This window comes from Hyla sarda, chromosome 10 (genome assembly GCF_029499605.1).
Source record: "Hyla sarda isolate aHylSar1 chromosome 10, aHylSar1.hap1, whole genome shotgun sequence".
Classification (NCBI taxonomy): Eukaryota; Metazoa; Chordata; class Amphibia; order Anura; family Hylidae; genus Hyla; species Hyla sarda.
Window position 1 is genome coordinate 43,933,261 of NC_079198.1, and position 18,989 is coordinate 43,952,249.

Consider the following 18,989-nt stretch of genomic DNA (forward strand, 5'->3'; position numbering starts at 1 on the left):
TTAAGGGGCGACACGCCTTCTTTACCGTGAGGACTGTGAATTTATGGAACGGTCTACCTCAGGAACTGGTCACAGCAGGAACAATTAACAGCTTTAAAACAGGATTAGATACATTCCTGGAACAAAATAAGATTAATGCTTATGAAGTAATATAAAATCTCATCCCTTCCCCAATATCTCGCCACACCCCTACCCCTTAATTCCCTGGTTGAACTTGATGGACATATGTCTTTTTTCGACCATACTAACTATGTAACTATGTAACCCTCCACCCGGAATGCCGCCGGACACTACAGGATGGATGGCCCGGACCACCCCCATTACGGGTAAGTTTAATTTTTTTTTATTGACTCGGAGGGTGGGCGAGGGGCACGACTGGTATAGCGGTATGGGCAAAAATCCATACCGGTATACCGCCCAGCACTACGAGGGGCGGTAGCGGTGCGGCGGATCGGGGGGGCGGTCGCGGTGCGGTGGGGGCGGTGCGGGGGGCGGGGCATTATCAGCAAGGTAATTGCCGATAGCGATAATGCCCAAAATCGTGATTACTGGCCGATAATATCGGCCATACTGATAATCGGTCGATCCCTAGTGCACGCATGGGATGTCAGTGACGTGCGCTATCTCCCGGCGGCTCCTGCGTTTTTAAAGTTAATGCAGGGCAGCAGAGAGTTAATGGGGCGCCACCTTGTGTCCCAAAAAGATCTTTCGGGACATAGGGATGTCCTTAATGGTGATGGGGGAAATTAATCTGGGGGGGTAATTGCCCCGTTGCGGCCCCTCCTGGATCTGCCACTGATACTTACACTACCAATACTGCCAGGGCCATCTTTAATTTTGATTGGACCCTGGGAAAGCAATTTCTTTTGCCCCCCCCCCCCCCCCCCCATTTTTGCAACCCTAGGCAAAAGATAATTTTGCCACCCTTTCACTTCGCCCTTCACTCCCACCTTACTACTAGGGTGACACTGTAACAAACCCCCTCCTCAAGTAATCTCCTTAGTACTGGGGTGACACACTGTAACAAACCTCATACACATCATACATACACATAACTCTATCATGCACACATAATACATATACACACATCATACAAAATCATACACATACATATACAATACACATCCCCAACCCAAAGCCTCTCCTTACCCCCAGGAGGTGATTGCTGGAGATCGGGTTGGCTGAGGCTGCCTTGCTTCTGCGCCAGGGTCAGGTCAGTACGGGCTCCCAGCAGCCCCTGGCCTCCTCAGCCCTGCAGGTCCACAGATAGTAGAAGGGGGGGGGGAAGAAGTGCTGGCAGCGATTGCCCGGGCCCCCGAGCAGTGGAGTGCAAGCAGGATGTGATGGAGATTTTCTAGTGGAGCGCTGCCTGCTGCGTGCCTCCCAGGGTGGTGACGTCTGATAAGTGGAGCACAATCAGCGCTCCTCCAGAATGCTCGGGACAGGGGGAGTAGTGTTAGTGCCTTAGGCCCTTAATACTGCATTTTGCACAAATTTGCGGTAAAATCACGGCAAAAAACGCAGCGATTTTACCGCGATTTTGCGCAAAATGGAGTATTGTTAGTAATGCCCTAAAGCTTTTCAGGGGCCCGCTTTTGGATGCCCCGCCATAACGCGGGCCCTGCTCACGGTATCTGCTAGAGATTGAAAAATTATTATTGTCACCGTTCAACGCATATATCTATCTATAATATACACTGCTCAAAAAAATAAAGGGAACACTTAAACAACACAATGTAACTCCAAGTCAGTCACACTTCTGTGAAATCATACTGTGCACTCAGGAAGCAACACTGATTGACAATTAAGGATTTTTCTAGTTTAACGACGGAAAATATAGATTTATAAAGACAGGAGGCGAGTATCAAGTGCATTATCCTTCTTTATTCAAGCCCAATAGCAGAAAGACATGCAATGTAAATGTAATAACAAAGAAAAAATGAGGGTGCAGATCACCTTAGCAACCATACACACCCCTTAGAACTCTGACCAATCCTGTCTCGACTGGCTCCATGTTAACTGAATCCGACTCCACCTCCTCCTCTTTCTTTATGCAGTCCTACCACCGAACCAACTACACTCTAGGAGAAGGCCATCCGTCGATGAACCGCCAACACAAATCCAACAGCGAATTCCACTGAAAACGGAACCTCAGAACTTGATCCAACTCCAGAAACGAACTGGAAACATGCACCCATAGCTGACCTCCAACCACTAGGGAGATCCGTAACTCGAACCACAGACCAACTCAGGCTGCTGCAATCGACCAGGTGTCCTCTTCAGTAACCTAGAAAGAAAAAGAACTACCGTAACAGGGTGGGAACCAGGGAGGGTTGACACTCTCCTCCTGTCTTTATAAAATCCTAAATTTTAAGGCAGACAGGAGGCTTGTATCATGTGCATGTTCAAAGCAATAACAGCAATACAATACATGAAAAATCATAACACTGACATAGATACAGGACTCTCGGGTCAAAAGTAAAATGTGCGGAACGTATTTTCCGAAGACCAGTCTGCCGCCTTCATAATGTCAGAAAGGGAGCCTCCCGCTTGAGCCACCTTGGTAGCCATGGCTCCTCTAGAAGAATGAGCTTTAAACACTGAGACATTTATCCCGGCCAAACTCATTGTTTGCCGAATCCAACGTGACAACGTCGGAGAAGACACGGGAAGGTGTGGAGCACAAAAGGATACGAGAAGCTGAGAAAAAGTTTCCGAACGCAACGGTGCTGTCTTAAGCTCATAAGCTTTAAGGCACCGAACCACACATAATTTGGGATGTTGCGGAAAACTTGGATAGAACACCGATCGTAGATCTGTCTTTGTCCGACGTGATATAGAAAACATAACTCCCAGGGGAGTAAACTCTCCTGGATATATCTAAGGCCCGAACATCCGACACACGTTTGATGGATATCAAACACAACAACATGGTTAATTTGAATGACAGTAGTTTAAGAGTTAACTCATCATTATCCTCCCAACAGGAGAACATTCGAAACCCCAAAGGCACATCCCAGGTAGACTGATACCTAGGAGTAGGAGGACGTTTAAAAAGGAATGCCTCTCAAAAGAAGACATATTCATGGATGTCGATCCAACGCCACCCCTTCTACTTGGGCATGACGGGTAGATATAGCGGATCTATAAACATTAATAGTCCGATAAGCCTTCCCGCTGTCATAAGCTTCCAATAAAAAGTTTAAGACCCTGGACACAGGGGCCTGAATGGGGTCCATCTGCCGTCGTGAGCACCAATGAACCAATAATTCCCAGGCAGATCGTTAAGCCGATCTGGTACCTGGAGCCCATGCATCTCGCATGAGTTCTCTAGCAGACTTTGAAATGCCATCACCAAATTCCGGCATCCGGAGATCAGCCAAACCACCAACTGTAAGTGACCGGACAAAACCAACGGATGCGACTCCGCCAACGGATTCTGTAGGAGCGATGGGAATACGGGGCACATCCGTGGACAATCTATAGTCATCCCCAGGATCTGGGGAAACAAGATTGAGTCGGCCACCAGGGGGTGATAAGTACCAGAGTGGATGCTTTAAACTTTGCCTTCCATAATACCTTGGAAATCATGACAAAAGGAGGAAACGCATACAACGTTCCCGGAGGCCACGTTTGTAGAAACGCATCCGTGGCCAGCGCCTCCGGATCCGGTTTCCAACTGAAGAAATTAGGTAATTTCCGATTGAGCTGGGACGCGAACAACTCCAGGTCGAGAGGAGCCCACAGGTCCTATATCAATTGGTACCTGTGCTATGGCGTGTTTGTCCTGTAGATCTTTGACCTCCTGGCAGATCAGAGCCCTGTCTGTCTCTGAAAAGTAAATATTCGGCGGCCACCGGGATTGTACAGGTGCGGACACAAAATCTATCACGTAGCCCGTGACCACTTGTAACCCCCACGGATCTGTGGAAATCATGGACCAATTTTGGATAAAATACCTCAGTCTGCCCCCCACTGGGGCTGTACAAATCTCCTGAGCAATCCAACCCACCTGTGCCTCTGGCTCTAGCAAAACCTCTGGAACTACCGCGCGCCCTCCAGGGCCTTCCTCGGGTTGGATAGAAGGGATTCTTGACAACAGGTGCAGGGACCCGTTGAGGTTGAGGTCTGTCCTGCACGTACTTAACTGTGGGTCTAGCATAGGGTCGAAAATAGGCACATCTGCCGGAAGGTCAACCCCTGCCCCTTCCGGCCCTGCCAAAACCTAGCTTATTTCTTTAACGAGGTTTGTGCCTTGTCCAGGCTGGAGAATAACCCTACAAACTTATTTATGTTCTTGATTAGGGAATCCCCAAAAAGGAGGCCCTCAGCAGATGGGCCCGGCTCCTCAGTAGCCAAATGGGTCAGCTGTGGGTCAAGACGCATTAGTATAGAGTGACGTCGTTCAGCTGACATCGCAGAATTTGCGTTGCACAACATACATGTGGCTCTCAAGGCCCAGCCTCTGAGTACTTCGGCGTCCACAGGCCCGCCTGTCGCCACGGCTTGCTCAGCCAAGTTCAGAATCTTGGTAAGGGGTCCCAAGATATCCAATAACTTGTCCTGCACGGACATGAAGGACCTGTCCAGTCCCTTCTTCAGGTTTTTACCCGATCTAAGTAAGTATTTATTTAATAAGTATCGGGTCCAATTCAGGAGTAACTGCAACCCTGTTGGCCACCGAGGGCCGAGGACATTCCGATCTCAACTTGCTGCGGTTTCCCCGATCTAAAGGCTTCCTTAGCCAAGCCTCCACATACTTAGCCACCTGAGGTAGTGGGGCCCATTCCCCGGACCTCGGATGCTTGATGGTATCGAAAAATGATACCCCCTGGGAGTCCAATATGGTGTGTGGATTGTCCACTGCGGCAGAAGACCCCGAAGGATCACGTTCCTCCTCATCGCCTACCTCCCCTTCATTGCTGTCGATAGAAGAGGTTACCGACACCTCATACTCCGATTCAGAATCCACCTCCGATTCAATAACGTACAAATCGGGTTTAGTCCGCTTAGCGGAACGGGTTGCCCGGACAGTATGCTCTTCCTCCCGGCTTGGCGCGCGAATATGAAGGGCCGACTTGGATGTTTTGTCTATCTCCCACCGTCTGTTGTGGTGTGGGAGAGGTCATGAGGTTTGAGCAATGGTGGCGTTTTCACTCAGACTTACCGAATTTCTGAGGCTCAGAAACCGGACTAGGCACGGTCGCAATTGACGGCGGACCTGCACTAGCTATTACAGTGTCGTGGCGGGACTGATACGCTGCTAAAAAGAGAGATTTTGAAATAGCTTTGTTCATGACCGCTATGGCGGACGTAAGTGCAGATTGAACAGACCTGTTCACTAGCTGATGTATCTCATCAGCGGACATAGACTCAGGGTCATGGGTAGCAATGGGGCTATCCCCGAAGGTCATGTCCAACTTGTTGTCAGTCATAGTGTTAAACTGTAGTACTACAGAGAGATGAAGAAAGAACACGGGGCTGTGTATAGTATAAGTACAATATATGTATAGTACTGGAGCTGAAAAACTCCTAGCACTAAGCCATTGACAGCACACAATAGGAGGCAGCAGTACAAGCAGCCCCGAGATGAAGAGTAACCCGAGGACACCGCCGACACAGCTATGAAGAGCAATAGCTGTGAGTCGACGATCCAGTAGGTTCACAGCCCTGTCCGCGCTATGCAGGAGCGCAGACAGAGGCTGCCGAAAACACTCAGCCGTGCGCAGGCCCAGCCGTTAATAAGGACGCAGGCATCCCTTAGAGAACGGCCGCACTGCGTGATCTTGCGAGATCCTGTGTGCTCACGTGACACGCTGATTCAGCGTGTACGAGAAGCGCGCAGGGAGCGAGAAGGGGGACGGAGACGTCAGGCAAAGAAGCAGCGCCGACGTCACCGCAATGGAGGCTAGAAGAACAGGTAGGAGAGAACAGAAGGAGAGAAATGCCAGATCACCGGCAGGAGACCGTGAAGGGGGGGAAAAACAGGAAAACACGGCACTAAGGCCAGTGAAGCAAAGCGCCACAAGAGGGGAAAGATTATATTTAAGTATAGACAACAGTGGGGACAAAAGGACCGGTGTATGCAACATCTACACCTAAGGGTATAGAAACAGTATAGGGAAATCTAGAGAGCGGTGGAAGAATTAACTAAGAACACTTCCAGCCGCAAAACACCTAAAATATAGGAGCATGTACTTATCTGATGTTGCCTCTGCTGCTGAGCAGAAAGAAAGAGGAGGAGGTGTAGTCGGATTCAGTTAATATGGAGCCAGTCGAGACAGGATTGGTCGGAGTTCTAATGGGTGTGTATGGTTGCTAAGGTGATCTGCACCCTCATTTTTTCTTTGTTATTACGTTTACATTGCATTGCTTTATGCTATTGGGCTTGATACAAGCCTCCTGTCTTCCATAAAATCTATTTCACATGCTGTTGTGCAAATGGAACAGACAACAGGTGGAAATTATTGGCAATTATCAAGACACCCCCAATAAAGGAGTGGTTCTGCAGGTGTATGCTTCCTGGCTGATGTTTTGGTCACTTTTGAATGCTGTCTATGTTTTCACTCTAGTGGTAGCATGAGACGGAGTCTACAACCCACACAAGTGGCTCAGGTAGTGCAGCTCATCCAGGATGGCACATCAATGCGAGCTGTGGCAATAAGGTTTGCTGTGTCTGTCAGCGTAGTGTCCAGAGCATGGAGGCGCTACCAGGAGACAGGCCAGTACACCAGGAGATGTGGAGGAGGCCGTAGGAGGGCAACAACCCAGCAGCAGGACCACTATCTCCGCCTTTGTACAACGAGGAGCACTGCCAGAGCACAGCAGACCACAAATGTGCATGTGTCCACTTAAACAGTCAGAAACAGACTCCATGAGGGTGATATGAGAGCCCGACGTCCACAGGTGGGGGTTGTGCTTACAGCCAAACACCATGCAGGATGTTAGGTATTTGCCAGAGAACACCAAGATTGGCAAATTCGGCACTGGCGCCCTGTCCTCTTTACAGATGTAAGCAGGTTCACTCTGAGCACATGTGACAGACGTGACAGAGTCTGGAGACGTCGTGGAGAACGTTCTGTTGCCTGCAACATCCTCCAGCATGGCCAGTTTGGCGGTGGGTCAGTAATGGTGTGGGCATGACATTTCTTTGGGGGGCCCGCACAGCCCTCCATGTGCTTGCCAGAGGTAGCCTGACGATGATGTCCTCAGACCCCTTGTGAGACCATATGCTGGTGCGTTTGGCCCTTGGTTCCTCCTAATGCAAGACAATGCTAGACCTCATGTGGCTGGTGTGTGTCAGAAGTTCCTGCAAGAGGAAGGCATTGATGCTATGGACTGGCCCGCCTGTTCCTCAGACCTGAATCCGATTTGAGCACATCTGGGACATCATGTCTCGCTCCATCCACCACAGATTACATTGCACCACAGACTGTCCAGGAGTCCAGGCCTCCTCATCAGGAGCATGCCCAGGCATTGTAGGGAGGTCATATGGGCACGTGGAGGCCACACACACTACTTGTTTTGACTTGTTTTAAGGACATTACATCAAAGTTGGATCAGCCTGTAGTGTGGTTTTCCACTTTGATTTTGAGTGTGTCTCCATATCCAGACCTCCATGGGTTGATAAATTTCATTTCTGTTGATCATTTTTGTGTGATTTTGTTGTCAGCACATTCAACTATGTAAAGACGAAAGTATTTCATGGGATTAGTTCATTCATTCAGATCTAGGATGTGTTATCTTAGTGTTCCCTTTATTTTTTTGAGTAGTGTGTGTGTGTGTGTGTGTGTGTGTGTGTGTATATATATATATATATATATATATATATATATATATATATATGTATGTATGTTAAATTTGAGTAGCCGTATTAGTCCAGTGATGCAGATGCAAATCAAAAAATTTTCCAAGATGGAAGCCACCCACAACAATAAGACATATAACATTAAGGGACTATACTCCTGCGCATCCCCAAATGTGGTCTACATGATACAGTGCACCAAGTGTGACATGGGATGCCATATTGGTTGAAACCAAACGGAAACTCAACGAAAGGATGAACCTACACAGACATTCAACCACCATAAAGAAAATGACTACTGCACCCCAGTTGGACATCGTTTTACCCAATCAGGCCACTCCATACATGATCTTACAATCAGGATACTGAGAGGGAACTTCACAAGAGCGAAAGACATTTGAAGCCAAAATGATACTGTTTTTTGACTCAAAAAACAGGGGACTCAATGTGGATTTCAGCTTCTTATCTCATTATCAAAATTTCTTATAACCTGTACTGGATTCTCTTTTGGATCTCACTTTGTCCTGTTTAACTACCAGTGTCTCCCCTGCTCCCCCCTCCCCCCCCCTTTTTCTCATCCTTATCTATGTAGTCTATGTTCCCTATAACAGGACAATTTATGGCCCATCTTAGTGTGAATTCTCCACATCTATTGTCTTAACCCCTGCATATTTGTGAGATGTAACCTGTGTCTTCTGCTTGTGAGCTTAGATTTGCTTTAGACTTGACAAAGGGAGGAATCCCGAAAGCTTGTCTCTACAAAATTCTGTTAGTCCAATAAAAAAGGTATTACAAGATACTGCAACATTTTTTGATTTGCTTATATATATATATATATATATATATATATATATATATACATACATACAGTGGTCCCTCAACATACGATGGTAATTCGTTCCAAACGACCCATCGTTTGTCGAATCCATCGTATGTTGAGGGATCCGTGCAATGTAAAGTATAGGCATCTGTACTCGCCTGTCCCCGTCGCTCCGGACCAGGTCCTCACCGCTCCCGCTGCTGTTCCAGGGGTTCCCGATGCTGTCCCGCTGCTCCGGTGTCTTCTTCGCGATCCTCCGGTGTCTTGCGCATCTTCTGCAGGGTCCGGGCCTTGCTTTCCGGTGACGTTATTATGCTGCTGCGCCGGCGCGGCGTGCGTAGTGGCGTAATAACGACGCCGGAAAGCAAGGCCCGGACCCTGGAGAAGATGCGCAAGACACCGGAGGATCGCGAAGTGAACCCGGAGCAGCGGGGATAGGTAAGTGAACCTGCTGGGGCATATTACACTGCTATCCGACAGCAGCTTAAGCATTTTGCGCTGTCGGATAGCAGTTAATGCGATGGCCCCGACATATAAAAGCATCGTATGTCGATGCTGACATTGACATGCGATGGCCTCTGAGAGGCCATCGTATGTCTATTTTATCATATGTTGGGGCCATCGTAGGTCGGGGGGTTACTATATATATATATATATATATATATATATATATATATATATATATATATATATATATATATATATATATAATGATACGTATTGCTATTGTGGTCTAACTCTACATGAGATAAGTGCCCTTCCTCATCCTGGTCATGAGAGAGTATGTTATGTGAAAAAGACTTATGAATCAGTGTCAATACTCAAGATTTGCCTTATACCGCTAAACTACCGTTTCTTCATCCTCTGAAGTCCTTTTCCACCAAATGCGTTTCCTGTAGGAGGACTATGTCAGGTTGCAGATGTTTCAGAAAACGCAAAACCTTCATACGTTTCCTGGGGAATCGCAGTCCGTTAACATTCCACATAATAACCTTACACATGATATAGGGGAAGCCCCCGGGGGGGGGGGGCTAGGAGGAGGAGGACAAGGGCACAGAAGAGGTCAGCAGACAAAGGAAAGGTGGGAGAGAAAGCAGACCATAGCAGACAGGGAGGAAACAAACACGAGGAGGAGCCATCCAAGGAAACTGTAAATCCCAAGGAGAGACAGACACACAGGGACTGTGTACTGTGACATAGAGCAATAGAGGGGGAAGGGAAACCACTCTAGAGAAAATAACACTCCAAACCGTGAACACAACACTAAAGGAAAAAACAAAAACACATAGAGGGAGATTTATTAAAACGTGTCCAGAGGAAAAGTTGCCCAGTTGCCCATAGCAACCAATCATATCGCTGCTTTAATTTTTAACATGGCCTCTACAGAATGAAAGAAGCAATCTGCTTGGTTGCTATGGGTAACTGGGCAACTTTTCCCCTTGGCAGGTTTTAATAAATCTCCCCCATAAACCCCATGACAGATCAATGCCCAAGGTGTATTCAAGGCGGCTGGGGTTTGGGTAATGGACTTCACTTTTTCAAGGCATTTGTGTGAGCCAGAACCCCAACCCCGAACCCCCTTCCTGACCAGACAGCAAATAAAGGGGCCTACGGTAGGATAAGAACAGTGGGCACTCAGCGAACTGGGCAGGTAGGAGAACAAGAATAAAGTCAGGAATGGGAACCTCTGGATAACCAGTAGATAACAGCTAACCTAGATTACACCATGACCATCCTCCTGCTAGCCCTAGTATAAAGATAATAAAAAGCTAAAGTAACTAGGGTACAGGAACTAAATATTCATACAGAAAATATCAAATACCCCGTGGTGCCAAGTATATACAGCGTTAACAAAAACTTCCCGGGAGTCCCAAAGAAGGGGGAGAAAAAAGCATATCAGTATACAATAAACAGAATACTCTGTATGGAGAGGAAGATCAACTGCTTCTGCTCCTGCTATGCCTCCCGGCTGACTAGCGATGCTTCCTGGAGTGGCCTGGAGATCTGTGACTGCTCCCCCTGCGCCTCGAATGAGAAGCGGAGTCACCCTGGATCCGTGGAGAGAGAGAATGCGTCGTGGAGGAGAGTGGGTGTGACGAGCTGGTTCTCTCAAAATGTCTGGAGATCCATGGGGGAAGATGCAGAAACTCCCTGGGCACCTGCCAAGGGAAGTATGCTAGAGGGAGAGTGGCCTGAGCAGGGGCCCCATCTTCTGGGATAAACAGAGGCTGGCTATTATCAATGTCCATGGCCACTGCCTGAGTTTGTGCAGCTAGTACAGGGGGAGGAAGGCTCAGTTGAGAATAGGAACCCCCTTCTGGGGGTACAGCCAAACACTCGTAGGGGAGGGAGATGGTGCTCCCCAGATCTTGTGGTCCCCTAAGGCAAAGCTGGGCAGGGAAATCTTGCAGAAGGCACTGGTGGCAGCAAAAAGTAAGAGCCCCTTTACCCTCACAGCGGCATGGCTTGTGGTTTGGCACAGTGATGAAATGGTTTGGAATGGTTCCCCCCCTCTGATGTTGCTGTAATGGCGTCCTGTAGACTGACCTGTAGCTGCCACTCAGGGCCGTGCAGCTCCTGTGTTCCCAGATAGTGTGGCCGAAGCGGATGCGAAATAGCAGCCCCTTATCCAGCTATGGGGCTGCTGTGTGAAAGTTATGCCATCCCTGTCAGCTTCCAGCGCTCCTGCCTGCACTGAGAACCCGTGGTAGGGAGCGTACAGAGGAGTCCTAGTTGCAGCGCTACACGCATTGTGAGGAAGCAGGAGGAGGCCTCCGGAAAGATGGGGGACCTGCTGCCGGCAGCTGCAAACGGAGGACGCGCCACCGGACTCCCCACACTACTGATTACCCCAAGTTGGAGGCTGGTTGGGTGAGTACCCTCCTGGCGGCCGTTACGGTGCGGGTATGAGGTCCGTGGTGCAGAATCTGACTGCTTGCACCTCACATGCCCGCGCCAGTTGGGCTGTGTTGTTTTAATGAACATTATATGAAACACTTGTTTTGTAACCAGTCACCTTTTATGTATATATATATTTATTTAAGGAAGTCTCATTTTATTGTTCTCCATGCTTAAAGGGGTACTTCGGTGGAAAACATTTTTTTTTTTTTTTTATCAACTGGTGCCAGGTAAACAGATGTGTAAATGACTTCTGTTAAAAAATCTTTACCCTTCCAGTACATTTTAGCAGCTGTATGCTACAGAGGAAATTCTATACTTTTTGAATTTCTTTTTTGTCTTGTCCACAGTGCTCTCTGCTGACACCTGATGCCCGTATCAGGAACTGTCCAGAGCAGGAGAAAATCCCCATTGCAAACCTATGCAGCTCTGGACAGTTCCTGACACGGACAGCAGGTGTCAGCAGAGAGCACTACCTTTAAAAAAAATCAGAACTCTTTCAATTTTGCACCTAATAATCCATATGATGGCTTATTGTTCGCGCCACCATTTCTACTTTGTAATGACATCAGTCATTTTACCCAAAAATCTATGGCGAAACAAAAAAAATAAATCATTGTGTGACATAATTGAAGAAAAAACACCATTTTGTAAATTTTGGGGGCTTCCGTTTCTACGCAGTACATTTTTCGGTAAAAATTACACCTTCTCTCTATTCTGTAGGTCCATATGATTAAAATGATACCCTACTTATATAGGTTTGATTTTGTCATACTTCTGGAAAAAATCATAACTACATGCAGGAAAATGTATACGTTTAAAATTGTCATCTTCTGACCCATATAACTTTTTTATTTTTCCGAATACGGGGTCGTATGAGGGCAAATTTTTTTTCACCGTGATCTGAATTTTTTAGCGGTACCATTTTTGTATTGATCAGACTCTTTGATCGCTTTTCATTCATTTTTTCATGATATAAAAAGTGACCAAAAATACGCTATTTTGGACTTTGGAATTTGTTTGCGTGCATACCATTGAATGTTCGGTTTAATTAACAATATATTTTTATAATTCAGACATTTCGGCACGTGGCGATACCACATATGTTTATTTTTATTTACACTGTTTTTTTTGTATTTTTTTTATGGGAAAAAGGGGGGTGGTTGTTACTTTTATTAGGGAAAAAGTTTAAATGATCTTTATTCACTTTTCTGTTTTTTCACTTTTTTTTTTTGCAATGTTATAGCCCCCGTACGGGGCTATATCACTGTACACACTGATCTTTTACATTGATCATTGTTATCTCATAGGATAACATTGATCAATGATTCTGCCGCTTGACTGCTCATGCCTGGATCTCAGGCACTGAGCAGTTATTCGGTGATCAGACACGCAGGAGAAAGGTAAGGGATCCTTTGCGTGTCCTCCAGCTGTTCGGCATGCCGAGACTGTCCTGAACAACCCACTGAGCAAACTGCCACTGATTAGTCGTGGCTCTGCGTTATTGAAAGGGAGAGGACTCAGGACGTACCGGTACGTCCTGGGTCGGTAAGGGGTTAATAGAGGCATTGTATTCCGAAACGTTGCACTGTTTGTTGCATGATGCAATAAAATTCCAGCCCTGATTTCAAAGAGTTTTGCTGTGATTTTGCTTTCTGGATATATATTGTTGTTCCAGCCTGGCAAACCGGTTAGTTGCCTCTTCACAACACAGGACTGGTTAATATTGCTGGCCTTCCCTTTGGACTGTTGCATAGAGTAGTTAGAACGGTGTGTGGTGTCTGTTGTTTTCCTTCAGTTGGGTTGTGTTGGGTTTTGCCTTGTGGCAAAGGGTTTATGCTCAGGGTATATTTTGAATCCAGTATGGCATCAATTTGGCACTTTTCTTAATGCTTACTATAGCAATAGCTGTGGTGGTCTTAACCCCTTTGGGACTCAGCCCATTTTCGACTGTACTCAGCCCTTTTTTGCAATTCTGACCACTGTCTCTTTATGCATTAATAACTCTGAGATGCTTTTACCTTTTATTCTGATTCCGAGATGGTTTGTTTTTTCATGACATTTTCAACTTTAACATAGTGGTACATTTTTGTCGTTACTTGCATCCTTTCTTGGTGAAAAATCCCCAAATTTCATGAAAATGTAGCAAATTTAGCATTTTTCTAACTTTGAAACTTTCTGCTTGTAAGGAAAATGGACATTCCAAATAAATGATATATTGATTCACACATACAATATGTCTACTTTATGTTGGCATTATCAAGTTGACATGTTTTTACTTTTTGAAGACATTAGAGGGCTTTAAAGTATAGCAGCAATTTTCAAAATTTTCACAAAAAATAAAAAATCAGAATTTTTCAGGGACCAGTTAAGTTTGAAGTGGATTTGAGGGGCCTTTCTGTGAGAAATACCCCATAAATGACCCCATTATAGAAACTGCACCCCTCAAAGTATCCAAAATGACATTCAGTAAGTGTGCTAACCGTTTAGGTGTTTCACAGGAATAGCAGCAAAGTGAAAGAGAAAATTCAAAATCTTCATTTTTTTACACTCGCTTGTTCTTGTAGAGCCATTTTTTAAAATTTTACAAGGGGTTAGAGGAGAGAAATCACCTTATATGTGAATGTAAAGTGTTCTGCTGGCGCAGTAGAGGGCTCAGAAGAGAAGGAGCGACAATGGGATTTTGGAGAGTGAATTTTGCTGAAATGGTTTTTGGGGGGGCATATTGCATTTAGGAAGCCCCTATGGTTGCAGAACAGCAAAAAAAAAAAAAAACACATGGCATACTATTTTGGTAACTACACCCCTCAAGAAACATAACATTGGGTACAGTGAGCCTTAACACCCCACTGGTGTTTGACGACTTTTCGTTAAAGTCGGATGTGTAAATTACATTTTTTTTTCCACTAAAATGCAGTTTTTTCCCAAATTTTACATTTTTACATGGGGTAATAGGAGAAAATGCCCCCCAAAATTTGTAACCCCATTTCTTCTGAGTATGGAAATACCCCATGTGTGAACGTCAAGTGCTCTGCTGGCGCTCTACAATGCTCAGAAGAGAACGAGTCACATTTGGCTTTTGGAAAGCAAATTTTGCTGAAATGTTTTTTTGGGGGGCATGTCGCATTTAGGAAGCCCCTATGGTGCCAGAACAGCAGAAAAAAAAATAAAAAAACACATGGCATACTATTTTGGTAACTACACCCCTCTAGAAACGTAACATTGGGTACAGTGAGAATTAACACCCCACAGGTGTTTGACGACTTTTCGTTAAGGTCGGATGTGTAAATTAAGTTTTTTTCACTAAAATGCAGTTTTTCCCTCCAAATTTTACAATGGGTAATAGGAGAAAATGCCCCCCAAAATTTGTAATACCATTTTTTCTGAGTATGGAAATACCCCATATGTGGATGTAAAGTGTTCTGCTGGAAAACTACAATGCTCAAAGAGAAGGAGCGCCTTCGAGCTTTTGGAGAAAGAATTTGTTTGGAATGGAAGTCGGGGGCCATGTGCGTTTACAAAGCCCCCATGATACCAGAACAGTGGACCCCCCACATGTGAACCCATTTTGGAACTAACACCCATCACAGAATTTAATAAGGGGTGCAGTGAGCATTTACACCCCACTGGCATTTGAGAGATCTTTGGAACAGTGGGCTGTGCAAATGAAAAATTACATTTTTCATTTTTACGAACCACTGTTCCAACAATATTTCAGACACCTGTGGGGCATAAATGCTCACTGTACCCCTCATTACATTACGTTAGGGGTGTAGTTTCCAAAATGGGGTCACATGTCACATTGTTCTGGAACCATGGGGGCTTTGTTAACACACGTAGCCTTCAATTCCGGACAAATTTTCTCTCCCAATGGCGCTCCTTCTCTTCTGAGCATTGTAGTGCGCCGGCAGAGCCCTTTACATCCACATATGGGGAAGGTTCTTACTGAGAAGAACTGGGGTTACAATGTTCTCACTGAGAAGAACTGGGGTTATTTTGGGGGGCTTTTATTCCTATTTTCCCTTGTGAAAATTTAAAATTTAGGGTAACACCAGCATTTTAGTGAAATTTTTTATTTTTTTATTTTCCCATCCAACTTAAACAAAAATTTGTCAAACACCTGTGGGATGTTAAGACTCACTATACCCCTTGTTACGTTCCGTGAGGGGTGAAGATTCCAAAATGGGGTCACACGTGGGTATTTATTTTTTTGCGTTTTATGTCATAACTGCTGTAAAATCAGCCACCACTGTGCAAATCACCAATTTAGGCCCCAAATGTACATAGTGCGCTATCACTCCTGAGCCATGTTGTACGCACACAGAGCATTTTACATCCACATATGGGATATTTCCATACAAATTTTGGGGGTATTTTTTTCCTTTTATTTTTTTACACTAACAGGCTGGTGTAGACTCCAACTTTTCCTTTTCATATGGGGTAAAAGGAGAAAAAGACCCCCAAAATGTATAACACAATTACTCCTGAGTACAGAAATACCCCATATGTGGCCCTAATCTGTTTCTTTGAAATACGACAGGGCTCCGAAGTGAGAGAGCGCCATGTGCATTTGAGGCCTAAATTAGGGATTTGCATAGGGGCGGACCCAGATGCAAGCGTTAGGCCCTGTTCACACGGCTGAATTTTCTCAAGCGGAACTCCACTTGAGGAATTTCTCCTTAAATGAAAGCTCAATACACTTCTTTGTGAGTCCACACTCCCATGGATTCTTCAGAATTTCCGCTTGGATTCTGCACCAATTCAGCACAAAATCTTTAAAGGGGTTATCCAGGAAAAAACTTTTTTTTTATATATCAACTGGCTCCAGAAAGTTAAACAGATTTCTATAAAAAAAAAAAAACTTAATCCTTTCAGTACTTATGAGCTGCTGAAGTTGAGTTGTTCTCTCTGATGACATGTGTCTCGGGAACCGCCCAGTTTAGAAGTAAATCCCCATAGCAAACCTCTTCTACTCTGTGCAGTTCCCGAGACAAGCAGAGATGTCAGCAGAAAGCACTGTTGCCAGACAGAAAACAACAACTCAACTTCAGCAACTGATAATTATTGAAAGGATTAAGATTTTTTAATAGAAGTAATTTACAAATCTGTTTAACTTTCTGGAGCCAGTGGATATAATTTTTTTTTTTCCTGGCATACCCCTTTAAAAGCGGAATTTGGAATTGGGGCAGATGAACAGAAACTCTGCTGTGTGAATAGGGCCTTAAAATTGCCTCTGCTACAAAAAATATTGTACGCCAATGATTCCCAAACAGGGTGCCTCCAGCTGTTGCTAAACTCCCAGCATGTCTGGACAGTGAGTAGCTGGAGGCTCCGTTCTGGAAACACTGCAGTACGAGATGTTTTAAATTTTTATTGGGTGGAAGGGGGGGGGGGTCAGTGTAAAGGTGTGTATAAGTGGTGTTTTACCCTTTATTTTGTGTAGTGTAGTGTTTTTAGTGTACATTCGCACTGGCGGGGGTTTACAGTGTGTTTCCCGCTAGGAGTTTGAGCTGCGGCAGAAAATTTGCACCGTAAATGGTAAACCTCCGCCTGTGTGACTGTACCCTGTACATTCACATGAGGGGGGGGGGGGGGAGCGGGGGAACCGAACTTAATACCCCCGTCCCCGATCTTCTATTGGTTGGTCGCTTCTGACTGACCAATAGCAGGGATAGGAGGGGTAGCACCCCTGCCACCTCACTCCTATCCCTTCAGGGGGATCGGAGCTGTCCTAAACTGTCACAATCCTCTTTATTTTCCGGGTCACAGGAGACCTGTATGACCCGGAATCGCCGCAGATCGCCGGTCTGAATTGACCGGTGATTTGCGACTATCGCCAACATGGGGGGTTTCAGGATCCCCCCAAGTGTTGGCACGGGATGCCTGCTGAATCATTTCAGCAGGAATTCCGGTCCTGTCTCCGCCCGGAGAGCGGCGAGGACCAGAATTCCCATGGGCGTAGAGGTACGACCTGGGTCCTTAAGGATTGGGGATGCAGGGCGTATGCATACGCCCTGCATCCCCAAGAGATTAAAGGGCTACTGCAGTGAAAAACATTTTTTTTTTCTCATATCAACTGGCTCCAGAAAGTTAAACAGATTTGTAAATTACTCCTATTAAAAATTCTTAATCCTTCCAGTATTATTTTCTTATTATTTTCTGAAATTGAGTTGTTCTTTTCTGTTTGAGCATAGTGCTCTCTGCTGACACCTCTGTCTGTCTCAGGAACTGTCCAGATTTGGAGTAAATCCCCATAGCAAACCTCTCCTGCTCCAGACAGTTCCTGAGACAGACAGACATGTCAGCAGAGAGCAAATCTGTTTTAACTTTCTGGAGCCAGATGAAAAAAATAGTTTTTCACTGGAGTACCCTCTTCCTCAGTATATACAACAGCGACTATAGTTGGGAGATATATATAAATTATTGACCAGTAGGGAACCTCTAAAACGTAGCTTTTAATACATATAGATAAAAATATATCACACACAGTGAAAAAATAGAAAATATAGAAAAAGGATGAAAAAATATATGAAAAAAATTTATATTTTTCATAGGGCCATCATACAGTCCAAAAAACTTCACATTTGGTCCACATAAATTCTGTATCCACAGTCACTAAACTCCATCAGGGAGTTATTGCAGATCCAGATGTAAGAACTCCATTGAAGACATGTTAACAGTACACTTCTAGATAGCAATACACATTAGATATATTAAGCCGTACTTCTCTTTGTCATTAATTCCACAGTACATTCAACAGTATCATCTGTAATAATAATCTAGTAGTTCTGCACAGTGGAAATCTTCCATCCATTTAGTTGTCAGCACGACCGCATATTACTACACAAATTCGTCACTCAGCACAATATATTCTTGTGCACTTTGTGCGTTTCTATGATTTTTAAATATAAACCAGAGATTAGCGCAGAATAGAGTTGCCTGTTATCAGCAGCCACACCTTCACTGTCTGTATGTTCTACAGGTCGCAGTATCTCTATCTGCTATATACTTCAGAAAGCTGCACACAGTAGTTCAGATTGATCCACAGATATAATCAAAAAAGGTTGTGCTTTTAGACCGCAATACACATTGTGCAGTAAATGCTGGAACCACATTCAAATATATATATATACATATATTATATTATATCCTGTCTCTTCCAATCAGCAATGTCTTTCAGTAAGTAGTAAAATAAGACATGAATTTTCCTTTGTAAATAAATTAATATATCTTTCCTAATAGTGTCCTAAAAAATATATTGTACAGTACAAAAATCATGAATAAATTAATAAAAGGATACATTTCTCAATGTATTTAAAATAATATTTAAATAAAAAGACAAGTGAAAAAATGTAAATCAATAAACATAAAAGTAACTCTCTCCATATAAAGATAGATAGGAGAACCCTTCTGTGACACAACTGAAGTCAGCAAACCTATTAAAGGGATACTCTGGCCCCAAGACAT

At 44.9% G+C, this 18,989-nt stretch overlaps 1 protein-coding gene across 2 annotated transcripts in view; it reads left to right on the forward strand.

Annotated features, from left to right (window-relative positions):
• NLRX1 (NLR family member X1) overlaps positions 1–18,989 on the forward strand; it is a 301,404-nt gene that overhangs the window by 131,789 nt on the left and 150,626 nt on the right. The window contains exon 1 of one of the 2 annotated variants that reach the window (XM_056541805.1): positions 11,359–11,495. The exons of the other annotated variant lie outside the window; for it this stretch is intronic. The gene's annotated coding sequence lies outside the window, so the exon portion shown is untranslated. Of the gene's footprint in view, positions 1–11,358; positions 11,496–18,989 lie in introns of those variants that run through there. 2 annotated transcript variants of the gene reach the window in all.